Source organism: Triticum urartu, chromosome 1 (genome assembly GCF_003073215.2).
Source record: "Triticum urartu cultivar G1812 chromosome 1, Tu2.1, whole genome shotgun sequence".
Taxonomy (NCBI): domain Eukaryota; kingdom Viridiplantae; phylum Streptophyta; class Magnoliopsida; order Poales; family Poaceae; genus Triticum; species Triticum urartu.
The window spans coordinates 466,009,752-466,034,877 of NC_053022.1; positions in this window are offsets into that span (position 1 = coordinate 466,009,752).

The following is a 25,126-nucleotide window of genomic DNA, read 5'->3' on the forward strand; positions in this document are numbered from 1 at the left end:
CGAATAGAAAGGTTGATCCAACGATGAAAAGATTTTGACAGATCTTGGAGAAGACATTTAACTGATGATAAATCATTCTTACGTCAAACTTCGAAAAAGAATTTGAGAATAACGCCGGGAAAATAAGAAGAGTCAGGTAAGATCCTGGGAAAAGACCTGTGGGTTAGGGCCCACTCAAAAGAAAACACCGTTGATATGATTACTTGAAAAAAGGGAGATAGCACCGGTTGAATTAAAAGACTTGAATGAGATAACAGACTCGAAGGATCTTGAACGGATGTAGAGTGGACAACACAAATCTTCGAGATATCTTGAGCACTCCGGAACAAATGAATAGCGAAGAGTGGATGATTATGAGGTACACCGGTATGAGAAGGCATTGAAATGAGGAAATGGGGTAAGATCAACAAATCTTGACTTGAAACCACCGGAGAAGATAAAAGAAAGAAGAATGATGAACTAGAAGCTCCGTTAGTATCTTCATGAGAATCACCGGATAAGAACATTGAAGGAAAAGAATGGAGAGACTTCATATGAATAAAGGATACTTGATAAACACATCGGATTCCTTGAAGAAAAAGGGTGGGAGGGCGGGAAAAACAAAGGCAACTTGGAGACGGATGAAACAAACACCGTTGAGAAAGCTGAGATTGAATCTTGCGAATGTTGAAGTGATCGGATCCACTTGAAGAGAAGCACACCGGTTGAACAAGATTGGCATAACAATCTCGATTATCAAGGAGGATTAGTATTCTCATAGGAGTATGAGAACACCATTTAGGAAAGGTATGGAATCAACACTTGACTTCGAAGCAACTCGAATACCACAACTCAAAACAAAACAAAGGATTGGCTTGCAGAATAAGCCAGAAAAAACATATGATAGAGATTTCGTCTGAAGTTTTCGTGGTGGGGCCTACACGGGCTCGATCGTACAACACCATCATGTACAAGGCAGTGCACATGACATACGAAGCGTCCCCAAGTTGGCATAGCCAAAGACTCTTTAAGACACAACGAGACCACTATAAAACCAACCGTGAATAGGCGGACCACTAGACGTCGAACCCCAATTTCATATCATACATCTGTCGGAAAGATATCCTAAGAGCTACTTGAATTCCCACTTATAAACTCCCAAAATTTTCCCGGTTATGCAATCAGGTGTTGGGGATACAGGGGAAGCATAATATCTCACCCAAAACTAGCAAATCCTACATCCAGCTGTATCCATCCTTCAACACATAACCAAGAAACCTTCGGAAATCATCTACCTCAACCTTCGAAAAGCATCCGTTATACGAGTTATGGCAATACTCCCGAACTCCCGCCCCAGTACTGGGTGGCGTCGAGGTTATCTCACCAACGAACTGCATAACAGAGATTTTCGATGTTGGCGTACTAAACTCAGGTATTCCAAAATTGCAATGATAAAATTGTGACGACAACACCTCGGAGCTCAACTCCCCGGGACACTGCCACAACCCCTAAAATAGGAGGCACCAAGAACAATGTTCTCGTCACAAAACCATCGGAACGATTCCAAGATACCCGCGTGATCCTAATTTTTTTAGTGAAATTTGAGAAGAGAAGAGTCAAAACTCTACGTCAGGATGCCTTACCAGAGCGATGAAGGGAATGGGGAGTAAAAAGAATTCCTAAACTCTCCGATATATAATTCCTAATGACTCAAAACATTTTTTCTAGACTCAACTCGGCCGCTAAAAACGATCAAGCAATGGGGGCTCCTAAGGTCGGGGAAGGCTCTGATACCAACTTGTAACGCCCTCGATGCGGCTATATCTCCCACGTGTCAAAGCACAACTTAGAGGCATAACCGCATTGAAAGCAATGTCGCAAGTGAGGTAATATTCACACAACCCATGTAATACATAAGGGAAAGAGATACATAGTTGGCTTACACTCGCCACTTCACACAATACATGAATAAAGCATTACATCAACCAAATACAATCGAGGTCCGACTACGGAACCAAAATAAAAGAAGACTACCCCAAATCCTACACAGATCCCCGATCACCCCAACTGGGCTCCACTACTGATCAACTGAAACGATACAACACAATGAACGAGATCTTCATCGAGCTCCTCCTTGAGCTCGGTTGAGTCACCTGCCCGGTAACATCGGCACTTGCAAACTGGTTTTGGAAGTATCTGTGAGTCACGGGGACTCAGCAATCTCACACCCTCGCGATCAAGACTATTTAAGCTTATGGGTAAGGTAAAGGTCTGAGGTGGAGCTACAGCAAGCGAGTAGCATATATGGTGGCTAACATACGCAAATGAGAGCGAGAAGAGAAGGCAAAGCACGTTCGAGAAATCTATGATCAAGAAGTGATCCTAAAACAACCTACGTCAAGCATAACTCCAACACCGTGTTCACTTCCCGGACTCCGCCGGAAAGAGACCATCACGGTTACACACGCGGTTGATGCATTTTTAAATTAAGGTCAACTTCAGGTTTTCTACAACCGGACATTAACAAATTCCCATCTGCCCATAACCGCGGGCACGGCTTTCGAAAGTTCAAATCCCTGCAGGGGTGTCCCAACTTAGCCCATCACAAGCTCTCACGGTCAAAGAAGGATATTCCTTCTAGCGGGAAGACCCGATCAGACTCGGAATCCCGGTTACAAGACATTTCGGCAAGGTAAAACTAAACCAGCAACACCGCCCGAATGTGCCGACAAATCCCGATAGGAGCTGCACATATCTCTTTCTCAGGGCACACCAGATTGTCTTAACTTCCGGTAGGCTAGCCCAGAGTTGCCCTTGGTGGCCACCGGCGGCTGATAAGTTGGACCAACACTCAGAGGAGCACTGGCCCGGGGGTTTAAAATAATGATGACCCTCAGGAGCGCGACTCCCAAGGGAAAAGAAAAGGCTAGGTGGCGAATGGTAAAACCAATGTTGGGCATTCCTGGAGGAGTTTTACTCAAGGAGAACTGCCAAGGGGTTCCCATAATAGCCCAACCGCGTAAGGAACGCAAAATTCGGGAACATAACACCGATATGACGGAAACTAGGGTGGCAAGAGTGGAACAAAACACCAGGCATAAGGCCGAGCCTTCCACCCTTTACCAAGTATATAGATGCATTAATTAAATAAGATATATTGTGATATCCCAACAAGTAAACATGTTCCAACAAGGAACAACATCTCCATGTTCCAACAAGGAACAAAACTTCAATCTTCACCTACAACTAACAACGCTATAAGAGGGGCTGAGCAAAGTGCTAACATAGCCAAACAACGGTTTGCTAGGACAAGGTGGGTTAGAGGCTTGGTTCAGCAATATGGGAGGCATGATAAGCAAGTGGTAGGTATCGCAGCATAGGCATAGCAAAAGAGTGAGCAACTAGCAAGCAAAGATAGAAGTGATTTTGAGGGTATGGTCATCTTGCCTGAGATCCCGCAAGAAAGAAGAACGAGTCCATGAAGAAGACAAACGGACGTTGTCGAACAGATCCTCACAAACATGACGTTACCGGATCCAACCCGAAGAAGCAAACACCGGAAAGAAGCACACAACATAGTAAACAACCAACACATGAACATGATATGATATGCGGGATGCGGTATGCAATGCATATGCATGATTTGACAAGGAATGATTTAACCTGGCCTCAACTTGGGAATACAAGTGTGCCACTGGAAAGGTGAGATGAAATCGCTTGAAAACGATATAAAGAACGCCGGAATCGGAGTTACGGTTTGGAAATGGCAAGCAATTCAAATATGACACCGGTCTGCGATATACAACAAGTAGCCATCCAAATGCAACAAGATGAACATGCTACAGCACCCAAACATGGCAACAAAATACATGGAAGTGATTCATTCAAGATGCTTAACAAAAGATGAACACTGAGCTACGGCCAATTCATACATTAACAGGTTCAAACAAGCATGGCAAAAATGCATTTGGTAAACAGATTTCAGACTTACTGAAATTAACACTTGTCTGGAATTTCAGATCAGGTAGCACACTTTGGAGCATGAAAACTATATGCTACAGGGCCTGAACATGGCAAAGTAAAGCATGGCATGGAGCTACTCAAAGAGCTTAAAAAAATCCCTTAGTGACCTTGAGCCAAAAGGGGTCAGAAAATACATTTGCAAGCATGTGAACATGGCAAAAACATAATCAGACTCTCAGACTTGGAGAAAAACTGAAGCATGCAAAACAGATATCGAGTAGGCATGTTTACGAGCTCGATGCACTCACTACAGAGCATGTCATGACAATCTAAGAATGCACCCATCAAGAATACACATTATACAAGCTAGACATGGCAAGAACAATAACATAGCATGCACGGATCAACAACAACATCCTCGGCAAAATCGTTAACAAGTAGACAATCTGCCCAGATTCACGAAATGACAAAAGTAGAGCTCGATTAACTCAAGCTAGGGTGCTCCATAAATGCAAACAAAGACATGGTTGGATAGAGCACCACAAGGTTAACAAATCATCCTTACTGATCATCCTCAAAAGAGGCACGGATCACTAGGAAACAACATGAACATATGGCATAATGAGATAAACAGATCAAGGACTTAGTGGAAATGCTAAGTCCCTGAAATCAGCATTAACGAATGCTCCACTTTGCAAGCTTGTGCTAGGCACCACACATATCACAAAAATACATGGATTGCACCTCTGGAAAGATGGCATGGCATATAACAAAACACATGTAGAGCTCATGAGCATATCATGCACACAATAATCATGGCAAAAATGACAAATATCTAATTGGAGCAGCAGATCTGACAATTATCTCAAATAGCACTCTCCCAACATCATTTCGGGCATCAAGATGAACTCAAATGAAAATGATGCAATGAGATGAAATGGTGTGCTCTCTGAGGCGAATATTTTGATATGCTACACGCCCAAAACGGAGCTACGGATGCAAAGTTACGATGCGATGAACATGAGCATTTGAATCTGGGAATTTCGGGGACTTAGTAGAAATTATACCCTCCGCAAGAAGTCAACGGGATGAGGATATCCGGGACGAGGAGATCCGGATCGAGGGGCCGTGTTTGGTTCCCGGGATTGGTGGATCTGATCCACCCTCCCCGGATCCGGCGAGGGAGGAGGACTCCGGCGAGGTAGCCGTCTCCGGCGATGGCCGGCGACGAGGGCGCGGGCGGCGGGCTTCCGACGAAGGTTGACGGCGGTGGCGCGCTCCGGGAGGCGGCGTGAGGCGACGGGCGTAGAGAAGGCGCCGGATGCGGGCGGCGGCGGGCGTGGGGAGCACGGGCGGCGGGGTGCCGGCGATGAGGCGGCGAAAGAGGCGGGCAGCGGCGCCTGTCGGGTGCGGCGGCGCGGGGCGGCGGCGGTTCGGGCCCCGCGGGCCGGATCTGGGCCGCGCGGGCCCGCAGCGGCGGAGGAGAGAGGAGGTCCGGCGGGGGCGATGTGGCGCGTTTTGGTTGGCTGCGGAGGCGGGAGAGGGTGACGTGGCAGCCTCCGATTGGCCAGAGCGAGGTGGCCAGCGGCGATGGACATGTCCGGCCTGGCGGACTTCGTCCGGCGGCGCGAGGAGGAAGATGGCTAGGGTTCATCCGTGAATTTCGGGAGGGGAGCACATATTTATAGGTAGAGGGAGCTAGGAGAGTCCAGATGAGGTGCGGTTTGCGGCCACGCGATCGTGATCGAACGACCGAGATGATGGAGAGGTCTTAGGTGGGTTTTGGGCCAAATTAGAAGGGTGTTGGGCTGCAACACACAAGAGGTCTTTTCGATCCCTCGGTTAACCGTTGGAGTATCAAACGAAGTCCAAATGGTACGAAACTTGACAGACGGTCTACCGGTAGTAAACCAAGGCCGCTTGGCAAGTCTCGGTCCAATCCGGAAATGTTTAATCCCCACACACAAGAAGCAGGTAGAAATGACCACCGGAGGAGATAGGAGCGCCGGAATGCAAAACGGACAACAGGAAAAATGCTCGGATGCATGAGACGAACATGTATGCAAATGAAATGCACATGATGACATGATATGCAATGCATGACATGCAAGCAATGACAAGGCAACAACAGCGAATAACTGGAGGACACGTGGCACATCGGTCTCGGGGCGTTACAGAGAACTTAGGCGAGTATTGGACTGCAACTAAGCCCCGAGTGGGAGGATTGCTCTCCACTCGGTAGGATTTTTTCAAACTTAGGCGAGTGCCGGACTGCAGCTAAGTCTCCAAGTGAGAGAACTTAGGCGAGTACTGGACTGCAGCTAAGCCCCCGAGTGGGAGGATTGCTCTCCACTCGGTAGGATTTTTTCAAACTTAGGCGAGTGACAGACTGAAGTTAAGTCTCCAAGTGAGAGAACTTAGGCGAGTACTGGACTGCAGCTAAGCCCCCAAGTGGGAGGATTGCTCTCCACTCGGTAGGATTTTCTCAAACTTAGGCGAGTGCCGGACCGCAGCTAAGTCTCCAAGTGAGAGAACTTAGGCGAGTACTGGACTGCAGCTAAGCCCCCGAGTGGGAGGATTTCTCTCCGCTCGGTAGGATTTTTTCAAACTTAGGCGAGTGCCGGACTGCAGCTAAGTCTCCAAGTGAGAGAACTTAGGCGAGTACTGGACTGCAGCTAAGCCCCCGAGTGGGAGGATTGCTCTCCACTTGGTAGGATTTTTTCAAACTTAGGCGAGTGCCGGACCGCAGCTAAGTCTCCAAGTGAGAGAACTTAGGCGAGTACTGGACTGCAGCTAAGCCCCCGAGTGGGAGGATTGCTCTCCGCTCGGTAGGATTTTTTCAAACTTAGGCGAGTGCCAGACTGCAGCTAAGTCTCCAAGTGAGAGAACTTAGGCGAGTACTGGACTGCAGCTAAGCCCCCGAGTGGGAGGATTGCTCTCCACTCAGTAGGATTTTTTAAATACTTAGGCGAAACGGATTCGCAGCTAAGCCCCCGAGTGGGAGGCTGGCTCGCCACTCAGTAGGAAACTGTTTTTACAAACTTAGGCGAAGCGGATCCACAGCTAAGCCATCCACTGGGGGATTTCTTACGCAAACAAAAACAATAATAATCACTGGGAAAATTATAACGCTCTTGTCTTTGATAAATAAACTACAGGAGTTTTTCTTATTACATCTCATCTGAGTGAGAATTCAAGTATAAAAGGTGCGGAGTAGCTCCGCATTCCAGGCTCGTGGCTCATCAATCTGGCGATCGACATTGTAGAGGTGGTATGCTCCATTGTGGAGGACTCTGGTGACTATGAAGGGGCCTTCCCAAGTAGGAGCGAGCTTGTGTGGTTTCTGCTGATCCACTCGGAGGACTAAGTCTCCTTCTTGGAAGGCTCGGCTCTTCACGTTTCTGGCATGGAATCGACACAAGTCTTGCTGATAGATGGTCGATCGAATCAAGGCCATTTCTCTTTCTTCTTCTAGGAGGTCGACTAGCGTCCTGCCGGGCTTGTTCTGCTTCATCTTCAGAGTAGAGCTCGACTCGGGGAGCGTTGTGAAGCAGGTCACTCGGTAAGACTGCCTTGGCTCCGTAGACCAGAAAGAATGGGGTTCTTCCGGTCGGTCGATTCGGGGTTGTCCTCAATCCCCAAAGGACTGATGGAAGCTCGTCGCCCCATGCACCTGCTGCGTGCTTGAGATCGCGCATCAATCGAGGTTTCAGTCCTTTGAGAATTAGGTCGTTTGCCCTTTCTGCTTGCCCATTCGACTGGGGTGGGCGACCGAAGCATAGTCGACCCGAGTGCCCTGAGAGGCGCAAAAGGCCCTGAATTTGTCGGAATCGAAGTTTGACCCATTGTCCGTGATGATGCTGTGCGGAACTCCATATCTGAATATCAACTCTCTGATGAAACTGATAGCGGTGCAAGCATCGAGATTCTTGATAGGCTTGGCTTCAATCCATTTGGTGAACTTGTCGACTGCTACTAGCACTTGAGTGAAGCCACTCCTGCCTGTTCTCAGTGGTCCAACCATGTCCAGCCCCCAAACAGTGAAGGGCCAGACGAGTGGAATGGGTTTCAGGGCTGACGCGGGCTTGTGCGGCATATTGGAGTAATACTGACATCCTTCACATTTGTCGACTATCTCTTTTGCCATCTCATTGTCTCTTGGCCAGTAGAACCCCGCTCGGTATGCTTTAGCCACAATGGTCTGAGAGGACGCATGATGACCACAGGTCCCCGAGTGGATATCGTTAAGGATCATATGTCCTTCTTCTGGTGTAATAAACTTCTGGCCGACCCCAGTCGCGCTTTCTCTATATAACTGTCCCTTTATGACTGTAAAGGCCTTGGATCGACGGACGATCCGTCGAGCCTCTTCTTCGTCTTCTGGGAGTTCTTTCCTTAGGATGTACGCGATGTATGGTTATGTCCAGATGGGAGTGATAACCAAGACTTCCATGATCAGGTCGACCACAGCTGGAACTTCAACTTCAGTCGGATCCGTGGTGCTTTTTGGCTGCGGGGCCTCTTCAGTGAAGGGATCCTCCTGGACTGATGGTGTGTGGATGTGTTCCAAAAACACGTTGCTGGGAATGGCTTCTCTTTTGGAACCTATTTTGCCAGATCATCAGCTGCTTGATTTTTCAGTCGGGGTATGTGATGAAGCTCTAACCCCTCGAATTTCTTCTCCAGCTTTCTCACTGCATTGCAATAACCAGTCATGGCTGGACTTCTGACGTCCCATTCCTTCATCACTTGATTAACCACCAAATCTGAGTCGCCATAGACCATGAGGCGACGGACGCCGAGTGAAATGGCCATGCGCAACCCATATAAAAGTGCCTCATATTCTGCCTCGTTGCTAGAGGAATCAAAGTGGATTTGAAGAACATATCTGAGTTTATCTCCTCTGGGGGAGACCAACACTACTCCGGCGCCGGAACCAATTAGCATCTTGGAACCGTCGAAGAACATGGTCCAATGCTCCGAGTGAACCTGAGTCGGCAGTTGCTGTTCAATCCACTCGGCGACGAAATCCGCGATTGCCTGGGACTTGATAGCTTTCTTTGCCTCAAACTTGATATCTAGAGGAAGGAGTTCAATCGTCCATTTTGCCACTCGACCAGTTGCGTCCCTGTTATGCAAGATCTCTGACAACGGAGCGTCGCTGACGACTGTAATGGAATGATCAGAGAAGTAGTGGGCAACTTTCTTTGTGGTCATATAAATCCCATATACGAGCTTCTGATAATGAGGATATCTTTGCTTCGATGGGGTCAAGACTTCAGAAATATAATACACTGGGCGCTGAACTTTGAAGGTTTTCCCTTCTTCCCGCTCGACCGTAAGTACCGTACTGACGACTTGTCCTGTGGCTGCAATGTAAAGCAGCAAAGGCTCCTTGCTGATTGGGGCAGCAAGCACCGGCTGGGTGGAGAGCAGAGCTTTGAGCTCTGTGAACGCTGCGTCAGCTCCAGGAGTCCACTCGAACTTGTCAGACTTCTTCATCAATCGGTAAAGAGGCAATGCCTTTTCACCGAGACGAGATATGAATCGACTTAGGGCGGCCAAGCAACCAGTAAACTTCTGAACATCGTGCACTCGCACAGGACTTTTCATTCAGAGTATAGTACCGGCTTTTTCTGGATTGGCGTCGATTCCCCGTTCGAAAATGAGAAAACCGAGTAACTTTCCGCTAGGAACCCCGAATGTGCATTTTGATGGATTAAGCTTGATATCGAACCTTCTGAGGTTGGCAAAGGTTTCAGCAAGGTCAGTCAGCAGGTCGGAACCCTTCCGTGACTTGACCACAATATCATCCATGTACGCCTCCACATTTCGACTGATTTGGGTGAGCAAACACTTCTGAATCATCCTCATGAATGTGGCTCCGGCATTCTTGAGGCCGAATGGCATGGTAACATAACAGAAGCATCCGAATGGAGTGATGAAAGTTGTTTTGATCTCGTCAGGCCCATACAGACGGATCTGATTGTACCCGGAATAGGCGTCTAAAAAAGACAGTCGCTCACATCCCGCAGTCGAGTCGACTATCTAGTCGATGCGGGGGAGAGGAAAATGACCTTTCAGGAAGGCTCGATTGATATGTTTAAAGTCAATGCACATGCGAAGTGACTTGTCCTTCTTGGGGACCATGACAACATTGGCGAGCCACTCGGAGTGGTAGATTTCTCGGATGAACTCCGCCGCTAAGAGCCGAGCTACCTCTTCGCCAATGGCCTTTCTCTTCTGGACGGCGGACCGTCGGAGATGTTCCTTGACAGGTTTTACTTTTGAGTCGACTCTTAGGCGGTGCTCAGCCAGCTCCCTGGGAACACCCGGCATGTCAGAGGGCTTCCATGCGAAAATGTCCCCGTTCTCACGGAGGAACTGGATGAGCGCTTCTTCCTATTTGGAGTCGAGTGTTGTCGAGATATGAGTTGGAGCAGCGCTGGGGTCGGTCGGGTGGATGTGAGCTATCTTCGTATCGCCAGTCGACTAAAAAGCTGACTCTGTAGCGGGCTTCTTGGCTCGCAACAAATCACTCGGGTCTGCAGTCTTCTGGTATTCCTGCAACTCCACCACTGCCATCTGAGCATCGGTGATCTTTGAACCTTTCTGAAAACATTCTTCCGCTTTCTTCCGATTGCCCATAATAGTGATCACACCTTTGGGGCCAGGCATCTTCCATTTGAGATACACATAACACGGTCGGGCCATGAAGCGTGCATAAGCCAGCCTGCCCAAAATAGCGTGGTAGGCACTCTGGAAGTCTACAACTTCAAATGTCAACTTCTCTTTGCGGTAATTCTTGGAATCACCGAAAACCACATCAAGAGCAATCTGGCCGAGTGATTCAGCCTTCTTCCCAGGAATGACCCCATGGAAACTCATGTTGTTGGCACTGAGTCTGGACATTGGAATGCCCATCCCTTTCAACGTCTCAGCGTAAAATATGTTCAAACCACTGCCACCATCCATCAGGACTTTGGTCAGTCGAGTGCCTTCAACAACTGGGTCGACCACCAAAGCTTGCCTCCCAGGGGTGGCAATGTGCGTTGGGTGGTCGGACTGGTCGAATGTTATGGCAGTCTGAGACCATTTCAGGTAACTAGGTGTCACCGGAGCGACCATATTCACCTCTCGGTTAATAACTTTCAGTTGACTTTTGCTTTCAACATCGGCAAAAATCATCAGAGTGGAATTGACCTGAGGGTATCCGTTGTTACTGTCTTCTTTGTCCTCGACCTTGTCCGACTCCTTTTCCTTACCTTTGGGCTGCTTGCCCTGGAACTGTTGGGTCAAGAGTCGACACTGTCGAGTGGTATGTTTCGGGTAAATGAAATTACCCTCTTCATCTTTCTTTGTGTGGACGAGACATGGTAAGCCAACACATCATTTCCGTCCTGGTCTTTAACCTTTTTGCGGTTCCAAGGTCCTTTAGGTTTCCCTTTAAACTTTCCTTGGGTTAAAGCCAAGGCTTCCCCGGGAGCCGCTGGCTCGGCTTTCCGCTTCTGTTTCCGATTGGAATTTCCTCCGGTTTCTTGGGCGCCTGACTTGAGCTTGACACTCCTGAGTCGATCCTCATCTTCACCATTAGCGTACTTGGTGGCAATCTCCATCATCCGATTCAGGGACATATCTCCGGTTCGACCAAAATTTTCAAATTCAGTTCTCTGTACTTGACGCCTTCCTTGAAGGCACAAACTGCTTGGTGGTCAGGCACATTCTCCACCGAGTGATGTAACGTGATCCACCTCTAGATGTAATCCCTCAAAGTTTCATTCGGCTTCTGCACGCAAGACCGCAGTTCCATCTGCCCTGCTGGTCTCTTGCATGTGCCTTAAAATGTGGTGACGAACACTCGGGAGAGATCTTCCCAAGTGTAAATGCTGCTAGGTGCTAACTGGTTCAGCCACGCTCTGGCCGAGCCCTCCAACATGAGAGGCAGGTGCTTCATGGCCACTTCATCATTGCCGCCGCCAATCTGGACGGCCACTCGGTAGTCCTCAAGCCAAGTATCCGTCTTGGACTCACCAGTGAACTTACTGACTCCAGTCGCCAACCTGAAATTGGGAGGAATCACAGCGGCCCTGATGGCTCTACTAAAGCACTCTGGCCCCGAAACATGTACTCTGCTGCTGGTAGGTGCATCTCTGTCGTGACCTTCTCGGTGAGCCCTATTCCTATCGACCAAACCTTGGACGAGAATGGATCTCGCGCCAAAGCCTGGCCCTCTGGGGTCGACTGGAATCCTTCACCCACCACTATGAGGGCGCCTGTCATCCTGCTGGCGAGGCACATACGACCCGCTCCTCGGGGGAGGCGTGGGCACTCGACGTCGACCGTCACGATCGACTCGGTGATCATACTGCTCGTGGTTCCCATACTGGTCACGCCGGTCTCCACGTACCTCATGCCTCGGGGGCGATCTCGGGCTGTGAGCCGACTGGACTGTGCCCGCGGCAACGGATCTGCTGTGAATCCTGTTCCGCGACTAAGAAATAGCGGAATTCTGATCTCCTGCTGCCTGGAGTAATACTCTGATCTGCAGCAAGCCTCTACCAGCCTCCGACTGGGAAGGCTGAATCGACTCCGCTATACGGGCCGTAGCTGCTAAATTCTGAATCGGAGTTCGATATACCTGTGGGGGCGGGAAGAGCTGATGTCGACTGGATTCGGGAACCCGTTGTCGCGCACGCTCATCGAGTGCTCGCTGGAGATTCTCCAGTTGAGTGCGCTCGGCCAAGTTTGCCAGGCGCGCATCCTCCAAGGCGCGAGCCTCGGGGGTTTCTCCAATGATAGGAGTGTGCAGTGCATCCACGTTCCGGCGGCGAAGTTCTTCTCTCTGCAGCGACGTGAGAGGCTCGGGAAGATACTCCTCATGGAGACGCGACGGGTCACCTCCACCCGCGCCTCCGTCGGTGCGGGGAAAACCGGGAGGACTGGGCGGTCCATCGACCATCAGAACCTCCGCCGTCGGATCGCTGTTGTCGCACTCGGATGCGGTCTCTGCGGAGCCAGTCGAACAGGCCGTAGAGGGATTCGTCGGGCTCGATTGCCGCGACTTGAGGGGTGGCCGACTGACGTGCCACCATGTGTCTCACCCACCGCTGAAGTCTTGACCGACCGGAGCGCTTGCGCCGACGGGAAACGGGGAGGGAGGACAACACAGGAGCCGACCGGTAGGGGGACGATGGTTGCCGCAGGAGAACGCCGTGGACGCACGCGCTAAAGTGCGTTGCCCCGTGAACAGGGAGTGCGTCCACGTCGAGCGGAGCCTCCTGGAGCCAAACAGAGTCGTCGATGATGAACGCGAGCGCGCCGAGACGGATCTCGCGGCCCTCCACCGAAACTCCGCCAAGAACCATGATGATTCGGGTCGAAAAAGGTCGCAACTCCTCCAACAAATGCTAAAACACCTGCCCCCATGGTGGGCGGGCGCCAACTGTCGTGGTTCTAAGTCTGACAGTAGTGTAGGGGGGTAAGTATGGAGAGGCAAGATCTTAGCTATGGAGAAGTTGTAAGCACGCATGGTTTACGAGTTCAGGCCCTTCTCGGAGGAAGTAATAGCCCTAAGTCTCGGAGCCCAGAGGCGGTCGACTGGATTATGTGAGTATGAATTACAGAGGTGCGAACCCTTGTCTCGGAGGAGGGGGGTGGCTTATATAGAGTGCGCCAGGACCCCGGCCAGCCCACGTTACAAAGGGTTCAATGTACATGAAGGCAGGGCGTTACTAGTAACGCTAGTAATAAAGTGCTATGATGACCATAAAAGCTACTTAATGACCGACCGTTAGCGTGCGGAGTGACTTTAGGTCTCCTGGCCGTCGAGTGGTTGGATCTTGGTCGAGTGATTGCTTCTTGGTCGAGTGTCTTCGAGTCTGTCGAGTGGAACACCTCCAAGTCGATTGAAAGGTGATTTCTTCTCGAGATGTCCTTGGGTAGGGCAGTTAGGACAGGTCCATGACCCTACCCTAGGTACATAGCTTCATCAATAGGGTCCTACCAACTTAAACAAAGAAGGAGCAGGAAACGTAATAGTTTCAGGATGATGTTTATCAAAGAATAATTTATATTTGAGCTCTCCATCCCTGCCCTTAACAAGAAAATCATGTGCTGTCATACTCTTATAATCTAGATAAGCATTAGGAAGCAATTTTTCTTCTTTCTCATGAAGCATAATAGCTATGTTAAAATGTGCAGCAAGGCGAGAAGCATAAATGCCTCCAAAGATGGGGCCCTTAGTACGGTTCAGACTCAACCGTCTAGCAACAATTCCGCCCATACTAACAGTGTTGTCGCGGTATAAACCATGGAACAGAATAATAATATCAGGAACACTAAGGTTCCCACAGTTCCCGCGACCAATCAAGCATCGACTAGCAAATAAGGCAAAATAGCGTAACACAGGAAAATGTATGCTAGTGATTCTTGCATCAGAAACCTTCCTGGTTTCTCCCATAGAAATAGATTTAATGAACGCCTCCACCTCATGACGGTGGGGTTCATCCAAGGTACCCTCAGGTGGTATGTTGCAGACTGCGCAAAATTCAGACAGTGGCATTTTCTTCACAACGTCATATAAATGAAACTCTACTGAAGGAGGTGATTCCTTAGGGTAAAAGTAGAAGTTTTGCACAAAAGTATTTGTGAGTAAGAGATATTGTCGACATTGGTCGCGGACGAAGTCGGTGAGGCCAGCATTTTCAATCAATGAATAGAAATCCTCATAAATCCCGGCCTATGTCAAGAAATTATCAGAAGGCCATTCACACGGCCGTATCTCCGCGGTACGAGGCAAATTATATTTGGGCCTCTGTGCTTCTTCATTTTGTTTCTCCTTTGAGCTTCGGCTCGATGAGCCCCTCAAAAGTCTCTTCATTGTTTTCTGAAATAATCTCAAATTTTTAGTAACTTCAAACAAAAGTGAACCAACTTCAATAAAACTGATAGCAACTACTCCTACAAGTGCCTAGAGCCTATATCCAGCATTAGAACTACTTGGACCCATATAAATTTGACATGCAAGCTCAAGAACATGGTTACCTATGCAGCACAAATTTGCAATGAATAAAGCACTAGAACAAAAACTAATTGGATCAATGGAGGAGTCACATACCAAGGAACAATCTCTCCAAGCAGTTTTGTGAGAGGTGCTTTGAGCAAGGAGATCGAAAATCACAGCAAAAGTGGATGGGACTCGTGCTTGAGTTGGTTTTTCGGGTTTGTGTGAGGAAGAGGAAGAAGATGGGTGCTGAGATAAGTGGAGGAGGGCCACCATGGGCCCACGAGGCAGGGGGCGCGCCCTCCACCCTCATGGCCAGGTGGCAGCTCCCCCCGCGGTAATTTTTGCACCATAAATCCTCAAATATTCCCGAAAAAATCATATTAAATTGGCATGTCATTCCGAGGACTTTTATTTTCGGGATATTTTTATATTGCACGGATAAATCAGGAAACAGACAGAAAAATACTATTTTTACTTTATTTCTACTAAATAACAGAAAGTATAAAGAGGGTACAGAAGGTTGTGCTTCTAGTTTCATCCATCTCATGCTCATAAAAAAGAATCCACTAACAAGGTTGATCAAGTCTTGTTAACAAACTCATTCCGATTAATATGAAACCGGAGAAATTTCGAATAACACTATGTTACCTCAACAGGGATATGCACATCCCCAATAATAAGTACATCATATTTCTTTTTGACAGTAGGAAGGGGAAATTCAAAACCTCCAAATATAATCGATGGAATTTTTCCAATGGAGTTGATACTATGAACTTGAGGTCGTTTCCTCGGAAAGTGTACCGTATGCTCATTACCATTAGCATGAAAAGTGACATTGCCTTTGTTGCAATCAATAACAGCCCCTGCAGTGTTAAGAAAAGGTCTTCCAAGAATAATAGACATACTATCATCCTCGAGAATATCAAGAATAACAAAGTCTGTCAAAATAGTAACGTTTGCAACCACAACAGGCACATCCTCACAAATACCGACAGGTATAGCAGTTGATTTATCAACCATTTGCAAAGATATTTCAGTAGGTGTCAACTTATTCAAGTCAAGTCTACGATATAAAGAGAGAGGCATAACACTAACACCTGCTCCAAGATCACATAAAGCAGTTTTAACATAATTTCTTTTAATGGGGCATGGTATAGTAGGCACTCCGGGATCTCCAAGTTTCTTTGGTATTCCACCCTTAAAAGTATAATTAGCAAGCATGATAAGTATAATTAGCAAGCATGATGGAAATTTCAGCTTCCGGTATCTTTCTTTTATTAGTAATGATATCCTTCATATATTTAGCATAAGGATTTGTTTTGAGCACATCAGTCAATCGCATACGCAAAAAGATAGGTCTAATCATTTCAGCAAAGCGCTCAAAATCCTCATCATCCTTTTTCTTGGATGGTTTGGGAGGAAAAGGCATGGGTTTCTGAACCCATGGTTCTCTTTCTTTACCATGTTTCCTAGCAACAAAGTCTCTTTTATCATAACGTTGATTCTTTGATTGTTGGGTTATCAAGATCACAGCAGTTCAATCTTCTACATCATTATCATACTAGGTTGAGCATCATCATGAACATCCATCATTAACATTTTCACTAGGTTCATGTCATACCAGATTATGTTTTAGCATCAGACATAGAGTATCATTTGGATTACGTGGTTCAGCAATAGTTCACCGGAGTTTGCACAGTTCTATCATTTTTTTTTTCTTCTTTTTAGAACTAGAACAATCAATATTATTTCTTTGAGAATCTTGCTCGATTCTTAGGGGTGCCTTCAGGAACAAAGGTTCTTGAGATTCTACCAGTTCTAGCCACTCTAACAGCATAATCATTTTCTTACTATTCATTTCATCAAGCACTTCTTTTGAGCTTTAAGTACTTGTTCTACTTGAGTGGTAACCATAGAAGCATGTTTGCTAACAAGTTTAAGTTCACCTTAATATTAGCCATATAATCACCAAAGTATTTAATCATATCGGAATCATATTTCAATTGTCTACCAAAATAAGCATTGAAATTTTCTTGTTTGACAATAAAATTATCAAACTCATCAAAGCATTGCCTAGCAGACTTATAGTGAGGGATATCACCTTCATCAAATCTATAGAGAGAATTTACCTTTACTACCTGTGCAAAGTATGCCATCCTCTTTCTACACAAACACGAAGCAAGTATAATTAGCAAGCATGATGGAAATTTCAGCTTCCGGTATCTTTCTTTTATTAGTAATGATATCCTTCATATATTTAGCATAAGGATTTGTTTTGAGCACATCAGTCAATCGCATACGCAAAAAGATAGGTCTAATCATTTCAGCAAAGCGCTCAAAATCCTCATCATCCTTTTTCTTGGATGGTTTGGGAGGAAAAGGCATGGGTTTCTAAACCCATGGTTCTCTTTCTTTACCATGTTTCCTAGCAACAAAGTGTCTTTTATCATAACGTTGATTCTTTGATTGTGGGTTATCAAGATCAACAGTAGGTTCAGCTTCTACATCATTATCATTACTAGGTTGAGCATCATCATGAACATCATCATTAACATTTTCACTAGGTTCATGTTTCATTACCAGATTGTGTTTTAGCATCAGACATAGAGATATCATTTGGATTATCACGTGGTTCAGCAATAGGTTCACTGGAGGTTTGCACAGTTCTATCATTTTTCTTTTTCTTCTTTTTAGAAGACCTAGGAACATCAATATTATTTCTCTGAGAATCTTGCTCGATTCTCTTAGGGCGGCCTTCAGGATACAAAGGTTCCTGAGTCATTCTACCAGTTCTAGTAGCCACTCTAACGACATAATCATTTTTCTTACTATTCATTTCATCAAGCACTTCTTTTTGAGCTTTAAGTACTTGTTCTACTTGAGTGGTAACCATAGAAGCATGTTTGCTAACAAGTTTAAGTTCACCTTTAATATTAGCCATATAATCACCGAAGTATTTAATCATATCGGAATCATATTTAAATTGTCTACCAAAATAAGCATTGAAATTTTCTTGTTTGAAAATAAAATTATCAAACTCATCAAAGCATTGCCTAGCAGACTTATAGTGAGGGATATCACCTTCATCAAATCTATAGAGAGAATTTACCTTTACTACCTGTGTCGGGATATCGAGGTCTGGAGGTTCTTCGGTAAATAAGGAATTGAGATCATATGTTTCTTCGACAGGCGGTGAATTAAGACCATGTATTTCTTCAATAGGAGGTAAATTCTTAACATCTTCAGCTTTAATACCTTTTTCTTTCATAGATTTCTTTGCCTCTTGCATATCTTCGGGACTGAGAAATAAAACACCTCTCTTCTTCGGAGTTGGTTTAGGAATAGGCTCAGTAATTGGAGCAGGAGCTGGCCCAGGAGGTGCCCAATTATTTTCATTTTTCAACATATTATTCAATAGAATTTCAGCTTCATCCGGTGTTCTTTCCCTGAAAAGAGAACCAGCACAACTATCCAGGTAAACTCTGGAAGCATCGGTTAGTCCATTATAAAAGATATCAAGTATTTCATGTTTCTTAAGAGGATGATCTGGCAAAGCATTAAGTAACTTGAGAAGCCTCCCCCAAGCTTGTGGGAGACTCTCTTCTTTAATTTGCACGAAGTTGTATATTTCCTTTAAAGCAGTTTGTTTCTTATGAACAGGGAAATATTTAGCAGAGAAGTAATAAATCATATCCTAGGGACTACGCACACAACCAGGATCAAGAGAATTAAACCATATTTTAGCATCACCCTTTAATGAGAACGGAAATATCTTAAGTATATAAAAGTAGCGAGATCTCTCATCATTAGTGAACAGGGTGGCTATATCATTTAATTTAGTAAGATGTGCCACAATAGTTTCAGATTCATAACCATGGAAAGGATCAGATTCAACCGAAGTAATTATATCAGGATCAACAGAGAATTCATAATCCTTATTAGGAACACAGATAGGTGAAGTAGCAAAAGCAGGGTCGGGTTTCATTTTATCTCTAAGTGATTCTTTGTTCCATTTAGCTAATAACCTCTTGAGCTCATATCTATCTTTGCAAGCTAAAATAGCGGCAGAAGATTCCATATCAAAAACATAACCCTCAGGAATAACAGGCATATTTTCATCATCACTTTCATCATTATATTCAGATTCAATAATTTCTTTTTCTCTAGCCCTAGCAATTTGTTCATCAAGAAATTCACTAAGGGGCATAGTAGTATCAGGCATAGAGGCAGTTTCATCATAAGTATCATGCATAGCAGAAGTGGCATCATCAATAACATGCGACATATCGGAACGAATAGCAGAAGCAGGTTTAGGTGTCGCAAGCTTACTCATAACAGAAGGTGAATCAAGTGCAGAGCTAGATGGCAGTTCCTTACCTCCCCTCGTAGTTGAGGGATAAATTGTTGTCTTAGCGTCTTTCAAGTTCTTCATAGTGTGCAGCAGATATAAATCCCAAGTGACTCAAAGAATAGAGCCATGCTCCCCGGCAACGGCGCCAGAAAAAGGTCTTGATAACCCACAAGTATAGGGGATCGCAATAGTTTTCGAGGGTAGAGTATTCAACCCAAATTTATTGATTCGACACAAGGGGAGCCAAAGAATATTCTCAAGTATTAGCAGCTGACTTGTCAATTCAACCACACCTGGAAACTTAGTATCTGCAGCAAAGAGTTTAGTAGCACAGTAATATGATAGCGGTGGTAACGGTAGCAAAAGAGTAGTGCAAGCAATAGTAAATATTTTTGGTATTTTGTAGTGATTGTGACAATAGCAACGGGAAAGTAAATAAGCGTAAACCAGTATATGGAAAGCTCGTAGGCACCGGATCAGTGATGGATAATTATGCCGGATGCGGTTCAGCATGTAACAGTCATAACATAGGGTGATATAGAACTAGCTCCAATTCATCAATGTAATGTAGGCATGTATTCCGAATATAATCATACGTGCTTATGGAAAAGAACTTGCATGACATCTTTTGTCCTACCCTCCCGTGGGAGCGGGGTCCTAATGGAAACTAAGGGATATTAAGGCCTCCTTTTAATAGAGAACCGGAACAAAGCATTAGCACATAGTGAATACATGAACTCCTCAAACTATGGTCATCACCGGGAGTGGTCCCGATTATTGTCACTTCGGGGTTGCCGGATCATAACACATAGTAGGTGACTATAGACTTGCAAGATAGGATCAAGAACTCACATATATTCATGAAAACATAATAGGTTCAGATCTGAAATCATGGCACTCGGGCCCTAGTGACAAGCATTAAGCATAGAAAAGTCATAGCAACATCAATCTCAAAACATAATGGATACTAGGGATCAAACCCTAACAAAACTAACTCGTTTACATGATAAATCTCATCCAACCCATCACCGCCCAGCAAGCCTACGATGGAATTACTCACGCACGGCGGTGAGCATCATGAAATTGGTGATGGAGGATGGTTGATGATGACGATGGTGACGAATCCCCCTCTCCGAAGCCCCGAACGGACTCCAGATCAGCCCTCCCGAGAGGTTTTAGGGCTTGGCGGCGGCTCCGTATCGTAAAACGCGATGATTTCTTCTCTCTGATTTTTCTCTCCCCGAAAGCCAATATATAGAGTTGGAGTTGGCGTCGGAAGGTGTCCAGGGGGCCCACGAGGTAGGGGGCGCGCCATAGGGGGGCGCCCCCCACCCTCGTGGACAGGGTGTGGCCCCCTGGTCTTCATCTTTGGTGGGGATTTTTTATTATTTTTTATAAGACACCCCGTGGAGTTTCAGGTCATTCCGAGAACTTTTGTTTTCTGCACATAAAACAACATCATGGCAATTCTGCTGAAAACAGCGTCAGTCCGGGTTAGTTCCATTCAAATCATGCAAGTTAGAGTCCAAAACAAGGGCAAAAGTGTTTGGAAAAGTAGATACGACAGAGACGTATCAGAGGGCTGTGGCCAGAGAAGGCCGCTGCACGCGCGGAGCTGCTCCCCATGGCGTTGCCTCGTGGAGTCGAATTGGAGGACCAGCCGCAAGCCACTGCGTTGCATCGTCACCGCATAAAAAAAGGAAGATGTGAAGCATCGAGCGAGGTTGTTTCTGGACTGGACGAATAACGCGGCGTAGACGAAACGATTAGGACGTCCCGCAATCGATTTCACGGCAGCGACAATGAAGCCCACCGCATGTCAGCCCACACACGCACACGGCCACGCGAGAAGACTCGTACAATTGGGTTAACGGGATAGGGTTGGCCCACACACATCCAAAATCAATATGCAAAATAGCTAGATGCACACCCGGATGTCCAAGTCACGTTAGCAAAATTTACAACGTAAATCTACAGTCACCATGAAATTATACACCACAGGAGCCCAAACTAATACACGTGTCCACGCCCCAGATGTTCTCATGTTGCTTTCAACCAAGTGGTAAAATGTCAAGGCAAAAACTCTCCTGGATATAGAGGCTTGGGTATTTTCCAACCATTACATTTTAAAGAAGCTACATATAATGGCAAGCATATAAGATGCTCAAATTTGGCCTAAGTGACATCAAGCATTAAGAACTTCCTTATATACTAGGTTTTTTTAGAAAAGTCCTTATATACTAGGTATGTTCTGCGTAGTCATTATTAAGGATTCGGATATTTTCCGCTTCTTAGAATTCTTGCTCTGTTCCTTCCTCTTGTCCTTGAATGCGAGAATTTTAATGTTGGACTTTGTGGTAGCTCTGGACAACACCACGTACAGCTGATCATGGGAGAATACTAATTCCGGTAGGTACACACCAACAATTGGGATGGTCTACCCTTATGCCCTGTTGATTGTCATGGCAAAGCTGAGTCTGATGGGGAACTGCTTCCTCTTGAATCGGAATGGGAACATTTCGTCGTCGGAGGGGCAGAGAGGTATGCGAGGAATAAAAACCCTTCGTCCGGCGTGTTATCCCATCACGATCTTGGTGTCGATGGTGTTCCTCTGGAACCCACGGACCACAAGCCTCGTGTCGTTACACAGCCCATTAGCTGGGTCGATGTTCCTTGGCAGTATAATGGGGCAGTTTATCTTCAGTTTAAGTGCGTGCGTGGGAAGCCCATCTGGAGTCAGGTCATACAAGAACTGTTGAATGTAGCCGTGCGGATCATCTTCTGCACTGTCAAAACGGTGGTAGATCTTCTCCTCGCCCTGGAAAAGCTCTATCATACGCATGTTTATTACATCGATGTTGTCATTCTTGGTGGATAGGATTGCTTGAGACGTCATGTAACTCGGATTGACCATATTATGGTCTAGGGAAGGAAACACATGGTCGATCAACTTCTCTTTGTCTGCGGCCTCGCCTGTCAAAGGCACACATATATCTTCAGGGAACCGGATGTTTCCTTCCTCGTCAGTTTCCTCGGTGCCATTTCCTACTCTCAATAGGTATTTCGCAAACCATCGGCCGTTTTGAGCCCTCATGTTGGTGACGAGCCTTAGCTAGCATATGCCATTACAAAGGTATGAGCTATGCAGGGTTGCGTCGATTATCTGACCTCGTGATCCTTTCCTGACTACTGGAAGCACATGCCTGAAGTCCCCACCAAACACGACAGTCTTTCCCCGAAAGGTTGGTCCCGTCGTCCCATGATGTCGCGCATGCTATTTTCCAGTGCCTCAATTGCCTGCCTCTTCGTCATGGTGGCCTCGTCCCATAGGATGAGCAAAGCCGTTGTCAGCTGTTGGGGAATGTAGTATTTCAAAAAAATTGCCTACGATAACGCAAGATCTATCTAGGAGAAGCATATCAATGAGCGGGGAGAGTGTGTCCACATACCCTCATAGACCGAAAGCGGAAGCGTTCAGCAACGCGGTTGATGTAGTCGAACGTCTTTGCGATCCAACCGATCAAGTACCGAACACACGGCACCTCCGCGATATGCACACGTTCAGCTCGGTGACGTCCCTCGAACTCTAGATCCAGCTGAGGCCGAGGGAGAGTTCCGTCAGCACGATGGCATGGTGACGATGATGATGAAGTTACCAGCGCAGGGCTTCGCCTAAGCACTACGACGATATGACTGAGGTGTAAAACTGTGGAGGGGGGCACCACACACGGCTAAGAGATTGTCTGTTGTGTCTTTGGGTGCCCCCTTGGCTACATATATAAAGGAGGGAGGAGGAGGAGGCTAGCCTAGGAGGGGCGCGCCTATAGGGGGAGTCCAACTAGGATTCCCAATCCTAGTTGGAGTCCCCTTCCTTTTCCAACAGGCGAGAGAGGGAAGGAGTAGGAGAGGGAGAAGGAAAGAGAGGGGGGCGCCGCCCCCTCCCTAGTCTAATTTGGACTTGCCATGGGGGGGCACCCCTTGAGGCCCTTCTCTCCTTTCCCGTATGGTCCATTAAGGCCCACTACTTCCCCCGACGAATTCCCGTAACTCTCCGGTACTTCGAAAAAATACCCGAATCACTCGGAACCTTTCCGATGTCCGAATATAGCCTTCCAATATATCGATCTTTACCTCTCGACCATTTTGAGACTCCTCGTCATGTCCGTGATCTCATCCGGGACTCCGAACAACCTTCAGTACATCAAATCACATAACTCATAATACAAATCGTCATCGAACGTTAAGCGTGCGGACCCTACGGGTTCGAGTACTATGTAGACATGACCAAGACACATCTCCGGTCAATAACCAATAGCGGAACCTGGATGCTCATATTGGCTCCTACATATTCTACGAAGATCTTTATCGGTCAAACCGCATACCAACATATGTTGTTCCCTTTGTCATCGGTATGTTACTTGCCCGAGATTCGATCGTCGGTATCACCATACCTAGTTCGATCTCGTTACCGGCAAGTCTCTTTACTCATTCTGTAATACATCATCCCGCAACTAACTCATTAGTCACATTGCTTGCAAGGCTTATAGTGATGTGCATTACCGAGAGGGCCCAGAGATACCTCTCTGACAATAGGAGTGACAAATCCTAATCTTGATCCATGCTAACTCAACAAACACCATCGGAGACACCTTTAGAGCATCTTTATAATCACCCAGTTACGTTGTCACATTTGATAGCACACTAAGTGTTCCTCCAGTATTCGGGAGTTGCATAATCTCATGGTCATAGGTGTTGGAAATATGCCCTAGAGGAGATAATAAAGTGGTTATTATTATATTTCCTTGTTCATGATAATTGTCTATTGTTCATGCTATAATTGTGTTATCCGGAAATCGTAATACATGTGTGAATACATAGACCACAACATGTCCCTAGTAAGCCTCTAGTTGACTAGCTCGTTGATCAATAGATGGTTACAGTTTCCCGACCATGGACATTGGATGTCGTTGATAACGGGATCACATCATTAGGAGAATGATGTGATGGACAAGACCCAATCCTAAGCATAGAACAAGATCGTGTAGTTCATCTGCTAAAGCTTTTCTAATGTCAACTATCATTTCCTTAGACCATGAGATTGTGCAACTCCCGGATACCGTAGGAATGCTTTGGGTGTGCCAAACGTCACAACGTAACTGGGTGGCTATAAAGGTGCACTACGGGTATCTCCAAAAGTATCTGTTGGGTTGGCATGAATCGAGACTGGGATTTGTCACTTCGTGTGACGGAGAGGTATCTCTGGGCCCACTCGGTAGGACATCATCATAATGAGCTCAATGTGACCAAAGAGTTGATCACTGGATGATGTGTTACAGAACGAGTAAAGGAGACTTGCCAGTAATGAGATTGAACAAGGTATAGGGATACCGACGATCGAATCTCGGGCAAGTATCATACCGGTAGACAAAGGGAATTGGATACGGGATTGATTGAATCCCCGACATCGTGGTTCATGCGATGAGATCATCATGGAGCATGTGGGAGCCAACATGGGTATCCAGATTCCGCTGTTGGTTATTGACCGGAGAGATGTCTCGGTCATGTCTACATGCCTCCCGAACTCGTAGGGTCTACACACTTACGGTTCGGTGATGCTAGGGTTATAGGGAAAGTTTGTACATGGTTACAGAATGTTGTGCGGAGTCCCGAATGAGATCCTGGATGTCACGAGGAGTTCCGGAATGGTCCGGAGGGGAAGACTTATATATGGGAAGTCATCATACGGTCACCGGAAGTGTTCGGGGGTGTGTCGGTATTGTACCGGGACCACCGAAGGGGTTCCGGGGGTCCACCGGGAGGGTCCGCCT